At 42.9% G+C, this 16330-nt stretch overlaps 1 protein-coding gene across 2 annotated transcripts in view; it reads right to left on the bottom strand.

Annotated features, from left to right (window-relative positions):
* The window catches only part of STRBP (spermatid perinuclear RNA binding protein), a 125845-nt gene extending 116312 nt beyond the window's left edge, over positions 1 to 9533 (bottom strand). For both annotated transcript variants that reach the window (XM_012664425.1, XM_012664424.1), the window contains exon 1: positions 9463 to 9533. The gene's annotated coding sequence lies outside the window, so the exon portion shown is untranslated. The remainder of the gene's footprint in view (positions 1 to 9462) is intronic.
* Between the last annotated feature and the right edge of the window lie 6797 nt (positions 9534 to 16330).

Raw genomic sequence — 16330 nt, 5'->3', positions numbered from 1 at the left:
CTCACTCTAGCCAGGGCAACAGAGTGAGACTCTGTCTCAAAAAAAAAAAAAAAAATTAAGATGAATAAATTAATAAGAAAGGATACTCATAAAGAAGAAAAACAGAAAGACATCAAAATGACTTCAAGGTGCATAGTATTCCAAAGGAAAAACTAAAATTACAACTACGGCACCCTTTACCAAGTAATAGATTACAACTAATAAAACAATAATTCGTTCAACAAATACTCAAGTGTTTCCTAAGTGCCAGGCACTGTTCTACTAGGTGCTTAGAACCTACAAAAAAACAAAACCAACAAAATCCTTGCCTTCATGGCACTCATACTCAAGTGGAGACAAAAAGGCAATAAACAATATAAGCAAGATATATTGTAAGTTAAATGGCTTAAGTGATATGGAGAAAAAGAGGGTTTGGGGAAAGAGGGTCTAAGCTAAGGCAGGCCAGAAATGGTGGAGCTGCCATTTTAACAGAGTGGAAAGGGAAGGCTTCACAGAGAATGGGAGACAAGATGGAACCAAGCAAGTACCTGAACAACAGCATTCTAGGCAAGGCAAACAAGCAAGTGCAAATGAACTGAGGCAGAAATATATCTGGCATGGTAAAGGAACCCCAAGAAGGCCATTGTGGCCAGAATGGAGTAAGCAAAAAAAAAAAGCAAGAAAAGATGAAGTCAGAGTGTAAAGAAAAGATCAAATCACATAAGGACTGGATAAAACTTTGCCTTTTTCTCTAAGCAAGACAGGGAATCACCAGAGGATTTTGACCAGAGGAGACAAAATATGACTTACCTTTTTAAAAGGATCATTCTTGCTACTGTATTGAGAATAGACCATAAGCGGAAAAGAGCAAAAAGGGCTACTACAATAATGTGGATGAGCTGATGTAGGCTTAGACCAGTGGAAGTTATAAGAACTGGTCAGAGTTGGATAACTTCTGAAGACAGAGCCGGCAAGATTTCATGATGGATCAGATGTGGTGCATGAGAGAAATGGTGCGTGAGAAAAAGACAGTCAAGGATGACTCAAAGTCTTGGCCTAAGCAACTGGAAAGATGGAGTTGCTATTTATTGAGATATGGAAGACTGTGAGAGGGGCAGGGGGAAGAGGGGACAGATTAAGTTCAGTTTGAGATAAGGACAAATACATAAGTGGGGATGTCAAGTAAGCAGTAGGATATATAAGCCTGGAGTTCTGGCTAGAGATAAAACTCTGGTAGTCATCAGCACATGCACGGTACTTAAAGCCATAAGACTGGATCAGAGCAACATAGGAATGAGAATAAAGAGCACAGATCCCATGGGGTATCCAATAAAGAGGTAGGAGTAATGAGGAAGAACCAAAAAAGAAGAATGAGCAGAAGCCAAGGAGTTAGAAAATCCAGAAGAGTGTGGTATCCTAGAAACCAATGCAGAAAGTGTTTCAAAAAAGGAGGCATCCACTGTGCCAAAAGCTGCTATTAGGTCAAATAAGAATTAAACGTGATGGTTTTGACGAGCGCAGTTTCAGTAAAGTGATGGGTTGAAAATCACACTAGAGTGGGTTCAGGAGAAAAAAAGAAAACTGAAGATGAGTAGAAGAAACAACTTTTTCAAGAAGTTTTGCTACAAAGAGAAGCAAAGAAACTGGGTAGTAGCAAGAAGAGAGTGCAGTCAAGAATGGTTGTTTAAAAAAATAGGTGAAATATAGTATGTGTGTGCTGATGGGAATGAGCCAGTAGACAAGGGGTATAATGATGTTGCAGGAGAGGGAGAAAATGGACATTATTTCAACTGTTATAGAATTTCACTAAAAGAATCAAATAGCCCAATGAAGAGAAATTTCATTAGGCTAGTGGGCAATAATTTTAGAGTACTATTTCCCTTTGTAATACTAAAGAAGGAAGGAGGGCAGCCCATAATTCTTATTCACATGTCATATGAGGCTCAGAAAGAGGTTGGACCACTTACTGAGAATCTTTGTGTTAGGCATTTTATATGTTATTTCATTTAAGCTCAAAATAACTTCATGAAGTATTATCTTTATGTTACAGATAAGGAACCAGAAGCTCAGAGAGGGCAAATAATATGCTTGACGTACAAAGCTAGTAAGTGGTAGAGCTATGTTTTAAATCCAGGTCCTTCCAAAGATAAGATAAGAAATTACTGTTAATTTGGGGAGTTAAAATAGTTCTGTGGTTATTTCTTTTAAGTTCTTAACGGTCAGAAATACATACTGAAGTATTTATGGATGAAAGCCATATGATGTCTACAAGCTGCTGTATGTACTCCAGCAGAAACAACAGCAAAATGTAATTACGAGTGAGGGATAGATTAAATAAGAGTAGCAAAATTGCTGAAGCTGGTTGACGGGTATATGAAAGTTCACTGTACTGTTCCCTTTTATGTAAGTTTGAAAATTCAATGTTAAAAAATAAAAAATAAAAATCCAGGTCCTTCCGAGTCAAATTTTCTCATCACATCAAAGCCTGCCTTTAATTTCTGCTCAATCCTCCCTTAAAAAAAAAAGTTATGTTTTATATAACTTTTTACAGTTTACAAACAATTTTATCTTCTTTAATCCTCACTATAATTCTATAAATGAAGGGTTTTATTCCAATTTTAGACCTGAGGAGACAGATCTTCAACTAGTAAATGGCAGGCTCAGACCTCGAAGCCAAGCCTTCTAGTGTCAAAAACATTCTCCTTCTAATACAGCAGTTGCACACAGGTTGCACACAGAGTCCTCTGGACATATCCATAAGGAGAGTCCACTCAGTGCCAGCCTTTTTCTCAGATTCACTACTATTCCATAATCCCAGACCCTGTGCTTCCTAGGAGGACTAAGCATTATCCCATGTAGTCCTTGAAGTCCTTGAAAAGACTTGTACTCAACAGCTTGACTGAAAGAGGCAGATCTCTAATTTGGCAACCACCAAACTTCCCTGCCAAATTCAGCAACTAAAAGGAATCTGATACACAATTTCTGAAAAGGTGATCTGACAGTCTGCCTATCTCTGCTCTAGAGTCAACTCCCTGTGCCTCCATTTTTCCAAATGTAATATTTTGCTGTTCACCTATCTTATACAACGATCACAGGGACAAAAGTCCAACTATGTGAACTCTGGGCTCTAGAAATAAAGGACACTATTAAACAATAATCCTGACCAATTTCAAAAGCCAATTTTGTGTAATTCCACAACATTTACCACAAAGCTGGCAGACCAGAAAACATCACAGTTAATATTTATTTTAGGATGCCTTTTTTTAAAACCCTCATCACTAACATGATTGATATCTGTTCTTCCACGATAACTTTGACATTGTAAGCTAATTCACAATTTACTGCAAAAACAACTGAAAACATGAACACCAAGGGCTGGAGATGTTTATTGCCATCAGCTGCTAATCATCAAAGCTGCAACACCTTTCCCCTCTAGTTAGTTCACTAGCTTTCCTAACTAAAATTGAGTTATCCAGAATTATTTAATTCAAGAGCTACTCAGTATCCAAAACTTCATTAGGTTAAAATGTATGTTGCCTAAGTGGTACAAAAGCCTGATTAGATGCAATGTTTGATGAGTTTCAGATTTACCTGGAACTATAAACGTCTTAAGACTGAACTGCCTCTATCTTAACTTCTACAAACAAACCACTTCTTTATTAGGTCACTAGCTAGCTGTCTTAAAATGTACTGATTTTCAGTTATGCTGACTAAACGTAAGTAACCAAAGTTACAGACTCTATTTTCACATTGAGGGCCAATCTATCTAGGGAAGAATCTACTCTTTACTTAAAACAATATTATTGAGCTCCACTAAGAAATCTTAAGTCTGGCACAAAACATGCCTTTGAAGCTAAATGTTGATGCCTGTTTGCCGAATTAAACTGGCAAAACAGGCTTAGTAATGGCATACAAAAACAGGCACAGTAAGAAAAAAATCTAGATAAAGCCCTTTACAGCAATTACTAGTTGCTTATGTCAACAGTACAAAATTGGTTAAGTTAAATTATAAAAAAAAAAATGCTGATCTGCCCAACAGGATATTGTGAAAAGCCCTGGCACCTGGAAAACTGCAAAGAACAAGAAATTCTGCAGGTGCAGTAAGAAACAACATCTTATCCATGACCCAGAAACGCCTCAGAATTTATTACACAACCTGCTGCAGAATTCTCACTTTTCAAATGGAAATGAACCATGAAGTCACACAATGCATGCAAGGCTGTGATTTCATTATTGACATAAACAACTGTACCCTTTTGAGTCATGCTAAAGTTAACTAAAGAAAGCAGATGTTTTACGAAGTGTTAGCAATGTCAGAAGAGAATCTGAATATCAAATAACTAAATTTAGTACTGCTTCATTCACTCAGCCACATACATATATTGAGAGCCTTTTGTGAGGCACTATACTTCTCAAATACGGTACACTTAATGAACCCTTAGGACAAAAAAATAATTCAAATTAGGCATGAAAGTGACAAATCAGGTCATGTGGTCACCTTACTATGCGAGACCTAAAAGCCAGATTAAACATTAACACACACCTTACAGGCCCAAATCATCTGATTATCTATATCACCATTAATCTGGCCTCATTACTTTATTTCTGTTTTCATTGACATAGACATTTAACTTACATCTCTCAATAAACAGTCTTCTAAAATTAGACTGGATTATGAAGGCTCTTATAATTACCTTGTCAGAAATAGTTTTTCTATAGCTAAACAAATTTTGAAAAACAACCAATCTTCCAGTAAAAGGATCTATGCAATACAAATGAAAACAGAAAAGCGCTAAGACAGGTAACAGTTTCCAAACATGTTATGTAAGAGAGTAAACTATTAAAGTACATCAGCAAGCACAGAAAAACTATGAGAGCTGGGTATTACCAAGCTCAAGGCAAATTAATGTCCAAGCAACTTGCTATTTACATTTTTGCAGTGTCAATCAGGACCAGCAAGTGGAGGCTCTTTACAACTAGTAAACCAAACCCAACATGAAAAAAGTGCTTAAAAATCATTCTCCCTCAATTAGAGCATAATCCGTCAAACGGACTTGGAAATATCAAATGGTAATTACTTCATAACTAAAACTTTAAAAAGCATTCAATAAGTTGGAACAAGGAAGCTTAATGTCACTAGCAGAAGGGACAGCTCTATTTTTCTGTTCCAGTCACTCTAAATTAATCAATTTTCTGCAAGATACATATGAAACTGTATTTTATTTATTATTCCTGATATAAGAATTGAATTCACTGAGCTGGATAAGTATTCTGTCTCTGGAAATTCATGCTTCGAAACAATCTTGGGCTACAGCTAGAACTCAGAATGTCTCTCACAAGCTGTGCTCCAGGTGATGAATTCAAATCAGCGCTAACACTCAGCTGCAGGAATAAGTCAGGGAAGGTAAGTGGACAGTAGAGCAAAGAATAAACAAACTTCAATTTGCAGACATCTCTGATAGTCACATAAGTTTCATCTTTACCCAAGTTTCTCACAACAAATTAATCACCAAATAGCAAATGAGGAAGTACTAATTAACATTTGACCAGTCTAAAAACCACCGGAGGAACTGAAGAAACAACATCTATCCCCACATTTACATAGTTCTATGTAACTTAAACTTTTTTTATACCAACCATCTCGATTCTCACGGGAGGTAGATAAAGAGTCAGGTTTCTAGAGGAGAAACAAGCACAAGGGGATTAAGTATCTTGTCCAGCAAGTCACCAGTGAAAATAAAACCAGAAGCCAATTATTTAGTCTGCAAAGTCTAAATAACCTGCTTTCCTTGGTTCATAAACTTAGCATAATATTGTAAAGTGCCTACAAATTATCCCAAGCTACAGAACTTCACAGAACAATACATATTATCAGAACATTATGCCAGAATTGAGTGTGCCGAGCAAGAAAGTACTGTTTACCCCAAATCAATAAAATGAACTAACACAATGGACTTAAAAAATACAGGGAGGAAACAATGGCCATATTGGAGAGAATTTTCAAAGGTCACTCTATTCATCTTATATCTTACTGCTCAAATTCTCTGGCAAGGAGCAAAAGGGGTCAGACACGCTCCCTATAATTATATTCCACATATAAATTTCAAAATACTCCCAGAGTTTCAGTCAAAGACATATTATACTTTAAAAACCTTTCCCTCCAAAAATAAAATCTTACAGCAACACCTTCAGTGCATTACTTTGCTGCCTGCATGACACACTTCAAATTTGGATTTTAAAAATCATTAGCTTCCAGTTTATTTTTTAAATATTTATATTTACAGATTCAGATTACTTCAAACTGGTGTTCTGCTCAGCCCTCATTATGTTTAGGCAAGATTCCCATTTCCACTCAAACTTATTATTTGAACATACAATGGCTGCATTAAGATACTTCCTACATTGACAAAAGAAAAAACTAATCAACCCAGAAAGCTCCCAAGTTACCAAAAGCAGATCTTTTATTTGAATCATACTAGGTAGCACACTACACTCTACATGAAGCCCACAGAGCGATAATTGAAGTTATTTCTGCAACATGATGAAATTTATTTTTTAGCAAAATCTGACAAGACTGAATTTTCAACTGTCAAAGGGAAGTCATTTTCCAAAATTCTAGGAAACCCTGCTTACTGAAGCAGTCTCAAAGCAGTTTGCTTAATCCTTCTAAATCCCAAAGAATCTAATATAAGCCATAGAACACTGAATGAGACCTGCACTGAAATGTCTACGCTCAAACCCCTAAAGGTTACTTCCCATGTGTATGGCAAGCTGATAGCCATATGTCCACCTAACCCTGAAAGTGTCTTTCCACAATAAAGCTAACATTACACTCACCAACTCAAATCAAAATACCAGAGAATCCAAAAGTCTCCAACTAAATTTTACTTGAACTATTTGGGAGAAAAAGCCAACAACCCAATATCAGTTATTCACACCTTGAAAGAGAGTTAAAAGAGTCAAAAACCTCCATTTCTGCCACTTTTAGGAGCTGAGTGTACATTACTTCTGTCTGTAGCATGGGACTCAGATATTACATCACCCCTGCCTGAATACTGCCCCATTACCCAGAAAGCACCAGGATATCTGATACACTGCACCAAGGTATCCCTTCCTCCCTCTCTTATACACGGCCCTTGAATGCTACTGGCTGCTGGGCCCTGCTCTCTTGCAGTTTCACGAAGACATCTGCCCTGCACCTGCTGCAATCCGATTTACACTCACTCTTGGTGCACTCCTCATGACCCTGCATGGCTCTTCTGTCCACTCATCAACCAATATGCTAGGTTGATACCCAACCACACACCTCCTCCAAATCTGGGAGTGTGCACTCAGCTCTCTCTTACCCCTTCCCCATTTACTGGGTTCTGGAACTAAAATCAGGCTTCATGATCTCTCTGAACCTAGAAGTATGAACTTTCAGATATGATACAGGGTTTAATGTCCTCCCTTTTCCATTAATATCATTCCAGGATACAAGTCTCACATCACCCCATTCCCAAAATCTTCAGTTCTTCTAAGTCTGAAATTTAATCCTCTCCCTTTAGTTTTTTTTCCAACTTCTGTTACTCTGCCTGCCCTTTCTACTACTTTCAGTGACTTAAAAATTCTGGCCCCTTTAATCTCTCAAAACTCAAAAGTGTTCCAATCTCTCCCCACACTCCTGCACCTTGGACCTTCCACACTCTCTTAAGCAACCTGTTTTCCTAACTCTCTCCAACCTAAATAGTCATTTCCTGCCCTAAATCTAGGCATCCTACTTCCCCACCACCACCACTCCCCAATCCGATCCATTACCTATTCCTTTTCTAAGCACACACATCCCTACCTTACCCTTCCCTTACCCCACTATAGATACTATGCATTCTTCTACATCCTCTACCTCAAAATATCCCTGTCTTCTCCCCTTCCTTACCACTGTCCCCTCCCTATTCTCTTCTCCCTACAGCACAAAATCCAGTTCTGCAAACCTGTGCTTCCCTCCCCCTCCAAATACTGTACTCTAGACCTGTACACCTTCCCTCCCAGCCTATCCCATTGCCCGCTCTACTGATTTCCTTCCCACACACCCCCTCCACCTCCCTCCTTCTCCCCAAATTCTCTCCACATTTCTTTCCCAAGAAACATTTCCTTCCATTTGTCTCCACACTTTACCTGCCACCAAAAACATTTCTCTCCTCCCTCCCCTCAGCCCCCTTTTGCCTTCCACCTCACACACATTCCATTCTGCTACACACACCTGTCCCCTCCAATGTCCCCCTAACCCAAAAGTTCCCACTCGTGTTGCTCCCACCCTCCTCCATACTTCCCCTGCATGAACACCCTCCATTTCACTCACCTCTCCCTGCTACCCATTAAACGCCCCACACACCGCCTGCCCAGACACCCTCTCCTCTCCAACTCCACCACCCTACCCCATCATCCCCACTTCTCTCCCAAAGCCCTCAAATTCAGTCTCTGCTCCAATTAACCTCCCCCTTCCACCTCAGACTCCTCTCCCCAGAGCACCAGATACCTGACATTCTCTCTTCACAAGTCAATCCCCTCCTGCCTCCCTGCTGTCTCCCCTACACACCTGGCCAGACACTCCCTCACACCCTCACAGGTCTCCTGGAGCCTCTGGGCCTACCCTCACTCACACCTCCTGCCTGAACACCCTCCATTTCCCTCACCATCACTCCAGACACCCTCTTTCCCTCCCTCCCTCCCTTTTCACGTTCGCCCAGCCTACGTCTCCCCCTACCCCACCCCCTCCTCCATCATTCCCCTTCACATGCCTCCGGTGGCCTTCCTGGTATCTGCCCCACTCCTGCCCCTCACACGCAGAGCTCCCTCCATTCCTGCCTCGAGTGCCCAATCTTCTTCCTCCATCCCCACCCCATTCGCCCCTGCCCTCGCCACAGCCCCCTTCGCACCCTCCTGAATCCCCAGACATACTGTCCCCCCACCAGCCGGAATGTCCTCCGTCTCTCTCGCACTCGCCCTGGCCCACCAGGGGCCCACCAAACCTGCCCCAAGGCCCTCACCCTCCATTAGGCCGGATCCCTCTGCCTCCCATTCTCCTCCAAATCTGCCCACACCTCTACCTGCCCCCCAAAGCCTCTTCCCCAGCTCCTGCCCGCAATGTCCTCCAACACCTGCTCCGAGCCCCGAGCCCTCCATCCTACCCACACCTCCCACACCCGGCCCCCCACGCTGCCCACGCCCTCCCCTGCTCTGGGCCGGGACCCGACCCCGCGAAGGTGAGGAAGGCTGCCCTTGCCCGAAGAGGCCGGGGCACCGCGGCGGCCACAATGCCGGAGTCGCCGGGCCGGGATTGCTCCCTGCTCTCTGCCTCGGCCGCCGCCGCCACTGCTGCTAAGGACGCACAACAAACAATGCGGGGCCCGGGCCGGCTCCGCCAACCTCCTCAACCGCCGCCTTAACCGCCGCCCGCCCGGGACGGCCCGCCGCGCAGGCGCTTGCCCCGCCGCCGCAGCCTACCCGCGCCGTCGCGCTCTGCCTGCGCCCGGTCCCCGCTCCCGCTCCGCCGCCGCCGCCACCTCGTCCGCCCGCGTCTCCGGCTCCTCAGCCCAGCGGCGGCGGCTGCGGCGGCTGCTGCCCTGGTGGCGCTCGCGGCTCCGGTCTTCGCTTCAGCGGCGGCAGCAGCGGCGGTGGAGAGCACGTGACGCCGCCGAGCGCGCCCATTGGCCGGGCCGGGGGGCGGGCCCCGCTGCTGCTGGGGAACGGAAAGCCCGCCCCTTCGCTCGCCTCGCGCCCCCTCCACGCGCGCCCTGCCGCACCTGAGAGCTCCGGCCAGCGCCCGCCGCCGCCGTGCCGCGCCGCCGCCTGCGCCAACTGCGCACCTGGGAGCGCGCAGGGAGCACTCGCTGGCGGCGGCCGCATGCACCTGCGAGCGGACGCTTACGTAAACTCCGTCCCCGCCTCCCTCTTCCCGCCCGCTGCAGCACCTGAGCCCCATTGCGCTAGCGGCGTAACTGCCGGGGAGCGGAGACCAGCTACGCTGGGAGGCAAGCGAAAAGCAAGGAAACTTCGTAACTTCCGAACCTGGGAGCGGCACCCGGCTGCTGTCAGGAGCCGGCGTCTCCGGGTCCCGCGCGCCAGTGTGGGATGACCCCCATCCTCAGCGGCTACGCAAACGGAGTAAGCGCCGCAATGGCTCCCCAGTGGAGGAGGGGCAGACCAGTAGGCTTTGAGTTGTTAAAAGGTTAAGATCCCCAGCCTCCGCCCTCACCCCATTCGCCAGCTGTGTGACCTTGGCCAACTTACAGAACCACTCTGAGCTTCGGTTTCCTCGTCGGGAAAACTGGAACAAAATTCCGACTTAGGAACTCTTGGGGAGATGACATAAGACAATAGGTGTGAATTCTGACCCATAGCAAGCCCTGAACAGAAGTTGCTGCAATCACCTCTTCTTCACCCACACCTAATGAACCTCCCTGGGATTGAGTTTGGGCCCAGGACCTCTCTGATCTCCTTATGATTGGGTCAGACTTTGGCTGAACACCTACCTGCACTATACCGGGGGCGGTGCTGGAGAAGAAATAAAGGTTCGCCTTTTATTTTACAGTCACTAGCCAGCACCTTCTTGGTGCCCAGCATTCTGCCAGCCCCTCCTGAGTACCTGCTGCGTGTGAGGCGCCTGTGCTGTGTGCAAATGAGACAAAGTCCTGCCCTACGGGAATTTCCAGCCTGACAAACGACCTGACCACCCAGTGCCAGGGCAGAGGGGCTCAGAGAGCCTGAGCGTGGAGCGGGGACCTCTCACAACAGCCTCCTTGGGGCCTCTTCTCATCTTTCTAACATACCAGGATCAAATATTTTAAGAGCTCTGCTTCATTCATAGAATAAAGTGTAAATGCCCAATTTCAACTGAAAAAGCTTTGGTGATCTGGCCTGAAGCTTCAAGATACACACCCTTCACTTTGCCCTCCCTTCAGGTCGACTTAACCCTACAGAACTGTAGTTTCCAGAGTATGCCCAGGTCTGTAACACTCCTGAGAGACTAGGAGCTAGACCCCAAATCCCTTTCTACAGCCTCTCCCCACCTCTGACCACCTATGCCTACCTTTATGCTCCTCAAAAACCCCTAGGAGTACTGATTGATAAATCAGCTCAAAATATATTCTCTCTGGAGATCCTTGGCTGCCTCGGACACATGGTCTAAACTCCCTCTGCTTGCACAGTCCTCTTAAACCATGTATTCTTGTGGTACTAGACTGTAATTGTTTAGCTGTCTGTCTCTTCCCTGGACTGTAAGCACCTTGAGGACAGGGTCATCTCTCTGCCTAAGTGGATTAGGAAAAACTACACATGCATATGAGATGAGATCATTAAAGCTGGGCTTTGCAGGATGAATGTAAGTCTGTCAGAGGGAGAAGAGATGCTGCAGTGTAAACATGCGGGTCCTCTGCACATAGCTGTGGGATCTTGGAAAATCAATCTAGGTCTAAGTTTACTCATCTGTTAAGTGAAACTAATGATATTACATACCTCATAGGATTGTTATAAGGATTCAATGAGACAATGCAACTAAGGTACTACTAAGCATGGCATCCAGCATATGGTAAAATTTTTTATTTTTTTTAAATAATAAAACTACATACGTGTCGTTAAGGATTCAGTAGTTTATTTCAATATCTTTACTGGGTTTTTAAATCCAAACACTCATGACAAAAACATGCAAATGATACAAAAGAAAAGAAAGTAAAAGGTTCAAGTGTCCTTCTCCCTTGTTTCCCTTAACTCCACTCCGTCCACCCCAATTCCACCTTCCAGAGCAGCTACTGTTAAATTTTTCATGTCCCACATTATATGTCCAAAGAAAGAAGAAAGTTGCAGAAAATTATCTATCTATACTATGCATGTTGCATTCTTCATAGCAAAAGGTCAAAAAAGATTAAACACCAATTGCTGTTGGTTATGCCTGGAATTTGGTATGGGGATTGATCTGTACTTTTTTAATTTTTTAAGGACACACATATATAGTACATTTTAACAATTTAATTGATGTATATTTATATACCATAAAATTAGGCATTTCAAGTGTACAATGATTTTTAGTAACTTTACTGAGTGGTACAGCCTCAGCATAAATCAATTTTAGAACATTTAGAATATCTTATGGATACCCCCCAATCATTTCTGTCATTTTGCTGGACAATTAAACAAAAAAGAAACTGAAAGAAATAGTGATAACGGTGGTTCATGAATTCGTGTTTGCTCATTTTTTTGTTTTTTTAATATCAAATAGATCTTTTAAAAAAAAGAATAAAAATATCACCTCCTAATCCCACCCAGTATTCATAATCACTGTTAATATTTGTATCTATTGTTCAACTAACCTTTTTCTATGCATATAAATATATATCTTTTACAAAGTAAGATTATTGTATACCCTTCTGTTTTAGTTTTTTCCCTTAAATATAACTCTTTTTGTGTAACTAAATATTCTTCTGCATAATGTTGTATCTTAAGAATCATCTAATTAAACCAAGCCCCTATGTTGGGTATTTTGGTACTTTCCAGTATTTCCACTATTAGAAACAGGGGAAGGTAATAGGTGTTGTAATGCTCTGGAGCTCAATATGCTTTGAAATCACACCTAATTCACACCTATTTCACTCATTTATTGTACAAATATTTATGGAAAACCTATTATGGGCCAATCCCTAGGGATACAGAAACAAGCAAACAGCTACACTGCTCCACTTGAAGGTGGACTCTGGTCTAACTCTTAGTCCAGTATTCTTGGTCCCAAATGACACTGCCCTCTATAGAAGGTGCTCATCTTTGAAGAACCAAATGACATAGAGGCAGTAAACACCCAGAGCTGCACTATCTGTACTACTGACACTAGCCACATGTAGCTATTTAAATCTAAATTAATCTACGTTCAATAAAGCTTAAAATTCAGCCACTTGAGGCACATTTTAAGTGCTCCATAGCCACATAGCCATATGGTAGCCACTAGCCATAGCTACCATATTGGACAGCACTGATGTAAAACATTTCAGTCATCACAGCAAGTCCTATTGGTCAGCACTGACCTAGAGGAACAATAATAATATAACAGTAGTTGTAAGAGTAATATCTTACTTGCATATTATTTTCCAAAGCACTTGCCCTAGGAGGTAGAGAGGTTGGCCTTGCCTCCACTCTGCGTTTCCCACCCCTCCCCCAACTGTAGGCCAGTTCTATAGAAAGAAGCTGAAGACAAAAAGGTGGCTATTGTACTGTGGGTGAGGGGTAGGTATGAGGGATGTGACATTCCTCAACTTCCTTCCATCCTTTCTAAATCTACTACTTCTGTCCTCCTTCCCTCCTTTTACCAAAAACCAGCTCTTCTCAACAAAGGCCACACCCTTCCCTGGTGCCTAGACACCCTCCTTTTCTGCCCTCTAAGGAACTACACTTCTTAGTTTGTCTCTCTCTGGTATGATCAGCCTCTCCCTCTCTACTGGATTCTTTCCATTATTAGCCAAACAGTCTCTTCCATTGTTAAAAAAGAAAAAAAAAGAAACAAGATCTCCAGGTGATTCACTCACGTGCACCTTAACATTTGAGAAGCACTGACCCAAATTCAATAGCTACAGATGCCAATCAGAGCCCTAAATAGCAGGGCAGAATTGCTGTTGCTGATATGATGTTCTGAAAGGGTGGATAACTAAACAAAACAGGTATAATCTTCATTCACTTTGCATAGTATTTGCCTCCCTGGAATATTAAAATTGTGTTAGAATGTACTTTGTGTTTAATGAAAAGTGGAATTAGTTGCTAGGCTCAGATAATTGTATACAGGAATTTCACCTACATTAAGTGTCCAGTGGGACATTCAAAAGTCATTCGGGGCCGGGGGCGGTGGCTCATGCCTGTAATCCCAGCACTCTGGGAGGCCGAGGCGGGCGAATTGTTTGAGCTCAGGAGTTCGAAACCAGCCTGAGCAAGAGCGAGACCCCATCTCTACTAAAAATAGAAAGAAATTAATCGGACAACTAAAAATATATAGAAAAAACTAGCCGGGCATGGTGGTGCATGCCTGTAGTCCCAGCTACTCAGGAGGCTGAGGCAGAAGGATCGCTTGAGCCCAGGAGTTTGAGGTTGCTGTGAGCTAGGATGACGCCATGGCACTCACTCTAGCCCAGGCAAAAGAGTGAGACTCTGTCTCAAAAAAAAAAAAAAAAAACAGTCATTCGGTGCTATCTATGCATTGTGGGACATCTAGCATTGCTAGCTTTCCCTCAATAAATGCCATTATGATTACTCACCTCTACCACAAATGTCTAAAAGCTCCCACTGAAAACCATGGCTCTAGACTCTCATTCAACAGCCTTTCTATCTGGATGTCTCACATGCTACTCAACTGTCCATAATTGCCTGATCTTTCTCCAAAATCCCAAAACCATTCCCCTGCTGTTCCCCGTTTTAGTTCCCTTATTGAGGCTATGGTAGCAACCGATACTCTACGTTCTATGTGGGCAGAATGTTTTTTGATTTGTTCTTTTTATATCCCTTAGAATAGTACCAGAGATATAGTAGTCACTTAATAAATATTTGTTGAATGACTACTCGGCAAATTTTCCCATTCCCCTTCCTTGGGTAACAAACACTGAAGTGATGTGGAAGGGGAGGAATCTATAAGAAGACAGCAGGGGCTCCTGTTCAGGAAGCCTCTGCTTCTTATGGAATTTCTTCTAATATTCCTGAGACTTCTGTCAGTACAAGATGCAAAACAGCCCAGAGCTACTGCTTAAACTTTCCAACCAAAGTACTCTCTCAGCAGAGGAGACTGAGCCAGTCCCACTGGAGGCCCAAATTCATCAGCCTCAAGCATACAATTTCTTTGAAGTTTCACATTTTGTCTTTCAAATCCATGCACATTTTACCTTTTATTCTCATGTTTAACATGAAAATAATGTTTTTAATTACTGCCCTTTAGGAGAAAAATTCAAAACCTGTTTTCCCAACTCTTCAAGTAGAAATTCACACTCCTTGTATATCCTGTGGCTCTGAGTACTTCCTGGCATACCACAACCTAGGCTCCGTGGTGATTATACTATTAAATAACAGCCAACATTTATCAAGCACTTATTATGTGCCAGGCGGTATATTAAGCACTTAACATGCATTATTTATTTAATCCTTGCAACAATCCTATGAAGTAGGTAGAATTTTTATCTTACTTTAAAGATGAGGAGACTAAGGCTTTGAAAAGGTAAGTACCTTGCGCTACATCACAGAGCTGAGCAGTGGAAGACCTGGGCTCCGGCTTGGCGCTGTCAATCACTGTCCTGCCCACTCCAGTTTGAAAAGCAAGGTCCACTGGGTACAGTGGCTCATGCCTGTAATCCTAGCACTCCGGGAGGCCGAGGAGGGAGGATCCCTTGAGATCAGGAGTTTGAGACCAGCCTGAGCAAGAGCGAGGACCTCGTCTCTACTGAAAATAGAAAAAAATGAGGTGGGTGTGATGGTGTTCACCTGTTGTCCCACCTACTAGGGAGGCTTGAGCCCAGGAGGTGGAGGTTGCAGTGAGCTATGATGATGCCACTGCACTCTAGCCAGGGACACAGAGTGAGACTCTGTCTAAAAAAAAAAGATAAACAAAAAGAAAGAAAGAAAAAAAGAAATAAAACAAGGTCCTATACTTTTAGAACAAGAAGGGCTTAAGGCAGTAGGGAAGCCCTAAGAAATCACCCAGCCCCAGTACTTCACAAACAAGGGAAAGTGCTGAGGTGTCTGTGGACCTCTGGGTGGACATAGTTTCAGAGGTATACAAATTCTAAGAGAAGTTTTTAATGTGTGTCCTGGTGCACTTATAATTTGCAAACAATAATAATATGAGAAGATTCTGGATCACAAGGACCGCTACCTTGTAAACCATTCCTGGCACCCAAAATTTAATGATCATGTTGGTACAAAGTGATTTCCTAAAGTGACAGAATTTAACATTAAATGCAGATATCTTAGAATGAGTGTCAAATTCTCAAGGGTCAGCAAGAAATTATTTCGTTTAAAAGAGTGATTCTCAGTGAGGTGTGATTTTTGCCCTCCCCTCTCCAGGCAGTATCCAGACATTTTTAGTTGTACCAACTGGCATCTAGTAGGTAGGGGCCAGAAATACTGCTAAACATCCTACAATACACAGGACAACCCCCCATCACAAAGAATCATCTGGCCTGAAACGTCAATAGTGCCAAGATGGAGAAACCAAACTTTAAAAGGTTTTCTATGGGGAGAAAAAGAACAGAGTAGAGGGGAAAGGATTGGAAAGGAGGCTTCTGTGTACTAGCCTTGTTAGATAGCTTTGACTTTGAAGTCATGTAAATGATTCATGGAAATATTTAAATCATTA

This window comes from Propithecus coquereli, unplaced genomic scaffold (assembly GCF_000956105.1).
Source record: "Propithecus coquereli isolate 6110/MARCELLA unplaced genomic scaffold, Pcoq_1.0 Scaffold89, whole genome shotgun sequence".
In the NCBI taxonomy this organism is placed as follows: Eukaryota; Metazoa; Chordata; class Mammalia; order Primates; family Indriidae; genus Propithecus; species Propithecus coquereli.
Note: the sequence above shows the minus strand (reverse complement) of the source record. Positions and strands in the feature narration are given on the sequence as shown.